Source organism: Arachis stenosperma, chromosome 9, assembly GCF_014773155.1.
Source record: "Arachis stenosperma cultivar V10309 chromosome 9, arast.V10309.gnm1.PFL2, whole genome shotgun sequence".
Classification (NCBI taxonomy): Eukaryota; Viridiplantae; Streptophyta; class Magnoliopsida; order Fabales; family Fabaceae; genus Arachis; species Arachis stenosperma.
Window position 1 is genome coordinate 125,031,450 of NC_080385.1, and position 5,742 is coordinate 125,037,191.

A 5,742-nucleotide genomic window follows, 5' to 3' on the forward strand; every position below is an offset into this window, starting at 1 on the left:
TTTTGTCAGCCTTTTTCAGAGTTCTGCTCAAATCCCTCAATTTCAGTCAGAATTTACCTGAAATCACAGAAAAACACACAAACTCATAGTAAAGTCCAGAAATGTGAATTTAACATAAAAACTAATGAAAACATCCCTAAAAGTAGCTCAATCTTACTAAAAACTATCTAAAAACAATGCCAAAAAGCGTATAAATTATCCGCTCATCAGCTACCGGACACGTCGGGTTGGCTTGGTAACCGACAGATGATATCATCAGCCACTAGGACAGGCATGCATCATATGCATCTATGTGACATTGTTTGGGTGTGCATATTGTACATGGTTTGCCTTTGTGATTAACTGCTAATTGTTCTACTTGCTGTAACTGTTTGTTTGTGCTTGAACTCCTTATCTGTGTTTGCAACTGGGACTCTGTTCAATTATGGTGATTTGATTGATGGTTGGATTGCTTGGGCCTAGGGCCGTGGTTGGATTGAGATGGACCGACAGTTGGTTTTGGTTTTGTGTTTCTGGTTTGGAAAAATATGAAAGGCTATTTTGGTTCAGTATAGATAAACCTTTTGAAAGTCTTTTGATGTTTTGAGAACTGAACGGTCCCTCTTTTGGAAAAGATTTCTGACTTTACTTTTATTGTAAACTGTTGTTTTTGAAAAGAGGCATAAGATGGTTATTAATCACTGGTATGGTTTATCTTCATGTATCCTATTACAGTAATTCCCAAAAACCCTCTATTGAGAACCCTTTCGAGGATGATGTTCTCACCCCCCCTACATTTTTCTCCTTTCAGGATGTGGGCGCAGAAGTCACGAAGAATTTATTTAATTGTTGTTGAGATGTTCTGCATTGCTTTAGATTATTATTTATTGTACCCTCTAATTTATTTTGAGATATTCTGTAAGAGGGATAGGAATTGTATTGGATACTGCTTGTGATATTATTTATTAAATATATATGTATCTATATGGATGTATCCTTTATGAGTTTTTTGCAAGTTATATGGTATCTATGGACATACGTTGTCGAACGAAAGTATTTGTGGGAGCGGTATTGCGGTTTAAAGTTTTAAACAGGCTCATATTTTAGTATTAAATAGTATAAATGTCGTCGTAATGTCCGAGCTATTAGAGTTGCGCAGCCGGAAGCGTGAGCTTTGGTAGTTAGGGTGCTACAACTTAGATATCCTTTCTGTCATCTCCGGTATTGCCATCAACAACAGAAAGGGTCTGCTCCTAACCACTTCTTGTAGTTCAGGAAGGATATATTGATAATCTCCTCAACTCCTCTTCTTTTGTTTTTGAAAAATTCTCTGATTTCGTTCCAATTATATGTTCCAAATAATTGCACAAAAACACCACTACAAGAAAAATACCCATTCAGCCACACTTTTTTTAAGCTACATTTGAAAAGCGTAACCTATTCTATGAATAGGCTACGCTTTTCTCAGTGATGCCTTTTTACAAGAGAAAAAGAAACACAATTTTGGCATCATTTAAATAGTGTAGCCTTAGGTATTATAGAAATCATTTATAAAGCGTAGCCGAATGTTGATATATATGGATCCACTTTTTATATCTAAGGAAGCGCTTTTAAAGTGTAGCCTATTTGTTAAGTTTTGGGTGCACTTCAAAAGTGATGTCTAATGTATCTAAAGCAAAAAACTTGACAATTGATAAATTTTATTCCTTAATTTCCCGAAAGCAAAACTCACACACTTAGAGAAATTTTTGTCCCTCCAAAACTCACACTTAGCCTTCATCTCAGCTTTCATCTCAATCCCCTTTCAGAAACCCTGTCACCATCGAAGAAACCCTTCAAAGCTTACCATCGCGAAGAAACCCTCTCGCTACAGAAACCATCTCACTCACCACTCATCGTCCCTCCTCTTCGCCCTCCTCCTCGTCGCTGCGCCGCCCTCACCAGCATCATCATTACGCTTCTCATTGTCCTTCCCCTTTCAATTCGATCGAGTAACCCTCATCTCTGCGCTATATACTGAGCTTAATGAATATTTTTTCTTTGATTCGTCACCAATTCACGCTACCTGTACAAACTCACGCGCCTTCTCCTTCGATTCGTCGCCGCTGCTCATCTCTTCAAGGGTTTTCACCTTCGATTCGTCGTGGCTCATCTCTTGTTCACCGTTGCCATTCATCACCACGCTCACCAAGTAAGCATTCTGTGCCTCGTTCTTTTCTTCTCGCTCATTCTCTTACTCGCTCTCTCTCTCACTCGCCCTCTCTGTGCAGTGTCAAAGAAACTGTATGCTCTCTAGCGACCTCTTCTCTGCTCTACTGTGAAGCATCAAGGTTTCCAATTAGGCAAAGCATCGATCCCTAACAAGCGAGGTAAGCGCCCGATGATGATGATGGTTCTGTGAAATTTGGGAGGTTTTGGGTTTTGGTTTTAGGGTTTTAATTGGGGTTTTAGCTTCTGTATTCTGCGTTATTTATCTATGGACTGCCAGATCAAAACTAAAATCACCAATGTAAATTTTACCATGTGTCAACTGAATTATTATTCTTATTTTTGTTATTGTTCTTGTTGATTTTTTCTTGTTTAAATTTCACTTTTTGCTTACGACGAATCATTGTCTAGTTCTGTAGTTTATTTCATGCCATTGGATTTGTTAAGCTTATCATAGATGTGGCCTCTTCAATTTAATTTCTCCTGTTTATGTTTTTCTGTCTTTTAGGCTTGGATTATGCTGACCCAAAAAGGAAAGGCAATTTTCTTGGAAAAGTTTTTCTTGCTGCTGGATTAACAGCATTATGCATTATCATGATCAAGCAATCTCCATCTTTGAGTTCCACTAGTCCGGTAATCGCTAGTCATCTTACACATGTTTTATTTGAGAGCTTTTTATGTCTTTGCTTCTTTCCCCTTTTTTTGTCCCCTCCACACCAGAGATGTGCATATTCATTATAGTTTCATAACTGTTTGATTATTACCCTTTGAAAGATATCTTAAAAGTGGTAGATTGTTGATAGAGATGAATTGATGAATGATATGAACTATTTTAATTTTTTGTCCATAAAGAGTGAAGCTTGATTATGTTTAATTACCGTTCACAACTTTTGTCAGCCAGATAGTTGAAAGAAGGAGAAAAGGGGATAGTTTTTAAGGGAAAAATTATAAAGACAAGATATATATATTTTTCAGTTATAGTTTTCTTCTTTCTTTGAACTATCCTGATATAGGAGTTTGCCTTCTCTAAAGCTAATTTTCTTTATTTATTTAAGCTAATTTATCATTTTCTTTTTTGTTTTCCCCCTTTTCCAGTTTGCCATTCGCGAACCTGGGGTAACTCATGTTTTAGTAACAGGCGGTGTGATGAGCAGATAATTTGTACGCTTTTTGGCATTGTTTTTAGTATGTTTCTAGTAGGATTTAGTTAGTTTTTAGTATATTTTTATTAGTTTTTAGTTAAAATTCACTTTTTTGGACTTTACTATGAGTTTGTGTGTTTTTCTGTGATTTCAGGTATTTTCTGGCTGAAATTGAGGGACTTGAGCAAAAATCTGATTCAGAGACTGAAAAGGACTGCAGATGCTGTTGGATTCTGACCTCCCTGCACTCGAAGTAGATTTTCTGGAGCTACAGAAGCCCAATTGGTGCGCTCTCAACGGCGTTGAAAAGTAGACATCCTGGGCTTTCCAGCAATATATAATAGTCCATACTTTGCCCGAGATTTGATGGCCCAAACCGGCGTTCTAAATCAGCTCAAGAATGCCCGGCGTTAAACGCCGGAACTAGCACAAGAATGGGAGTTAAATGCCCAAACTGGCACAAAAGCTGGCGTTTAACTCCAAGAAGAGTCTCTACACGAAAATGCTTCAATGCTCAGCCCAAGCACACACCAAGTGGGCCCGGAAGTGGATTTTTATGTCTTTTACTCATCTTTGTAATTCTTAAGCTACTAGTTCCCTATAAATAGGACCTTTTACTATTGTATTTTCATCTTTTGATCATGTTTTTATGATTGAACCCTCTTTGGGAGGCTGGCCATTCGGCCATGCCTAGACCTTGTTCTTATGTATTTTCAACGGTGGAGTTTCTACACACCATAGATTAAGGTGTGGAGCTCTGCTATACCTCGAGTATTAATGCAATTACTATTGTTCTTCTATTCAATTCAGCTTGTTCTTATTCCAAGATATCACTTGTTCTTCAACTTGATGAATGTGATGATCCGTGACACTCATCATCATTCTCACCTATGAACGTGTGACCGTCAATCACCTCCGTTCTACCTTAGATTGGGTGGATATCTCTTGGGTTCTTTAACCGGAATCTTCGTGGTATAAGCTAGAATTGATGACTGCATTCAAGAGAATCCGGAAGGTCTAAACCTTGTCTGTGGTATTCTGAGTAGGATTCAATGATTGAATGACTGTGACGAGCTTCAAACTCGCGATTGTGGGGTGTTAGTGACAGACGCAAAAGAATCACTGGATTCTATTCCGACATGATCGAGAACCGACAGCTGGATAGCCGTGCCGTGACAGGGTGCGTTGAACATTTCCACTGAGAGGACGTGACTGTAGCCACTGACAACGGTGATGCCCAACATTCAGCTTGCCATGGAAAGGAGTAAGAAGGATTGGATGAAGACAGTAGGAAAGCAGAGAGACGGAAGGGACAGAGCATCTCCATACGCTTATCTGAAGTTCTCACCAATGAATTACATAAGTATCTCTATCTTTATCTTTATGTTTTATTCATATATCACCCATGACCATTTGAATCTGCCTGACTAAGATTTACAAGGTGACCATAGCTTGCTTCATACCAACAATCTCCGTGGGATCGACCCTTACTCGCGTAAGGTTTATTACTTGGACGACCCAGTGCACTTGCTGGTTAGTTGTGCGAAGTTGTGTTTATGCCATGGTATTGAGCACCAAGTCTTTGGGGCCATTACTAGGGATTATTTGAGTTGTGAAAAGTAGTGATCACAATTTCGTGCACCACGGTGCAGGCTACATTGGTTCACGTGCTACGCTTCGGCTTCTGAAGGAAAATTATCGTGTCACTATAGTAGTATGTCTATTAATAAAAATGAAATATTTCTCTGACAAAATCAAATGCACTTATCAGTGTGGTTGCGACAGGCATACCATTGTTTTTTCTTTTTTGGCAGGACAATCTGTCACGAGGAAATATGGGTGCCGTCAGAGTTCTTCAAAATTTATTTCCAGAACCAGGAAGGCTTCAATTTATATATGCTGACTTGGGAGATCAGACATCTGTATCCTTACCCACTTTCCTCATCACTAGAAATATTTTGTTGTCATATTTTTAAATTTGATTGAAATGTATGTGGAGAATACCCAAGAAAGATTTTCTACTTAACTGGTTACCAGGTTAATAAAATATTTTTGGAGAATAAGTTTGATGCTGTGATGCACTTTGCTGCTGTTGCATATGTTGGGGAAAGCACTGAGGATCCTCTCAAGTAAGTACTTATGGAGTTTATTCAAGCACTTTAATCTCAGTTGAATGTTTGCATTCTGCTTGTAATTTGCTCCTCCTTCCAAGTTGCACAAGTAACATGTCTATTTAGATACCGATTGACTTGTTTAGTGGTATATTAAACAAATCACCCTTGATGGAATAGGTTCAAATTTGTGACAGGTACCTCCTCTTCAATCTATCTAACATAACATAGAAGAACTCACTACAAGAAAAATACCCATAATCATAACATAACATTGTGTCTCCGTCTGTCTCCCTCATGAA

The 5,742-nt window shown here is 38.3% G+C and overlaps 1 long non-coding RNA gene across 1 annotated transcript; it reads left to right on the forward strand.

Annotated features, from left to right (window-relative positions):
- Positions 1 to 4,997: 4,997 nt before the first annotated feature.
- Positions 4,998 to 5,444, forward strand: LOC130947966 (uncharacterized). The gene is made up of 3 exons (XR_009072881.1): positions 4,998 to 5,043; positions 5,144 to 5,251; positions 5,367 to 5,444. It is a non-coding gene; the product is annotated as an uncharacterized LOC130947966 (long non-coding RNA).
- The last annotated feature ends 298 nt before the right edge of the window (positions 5,445 to 5,742 follow it).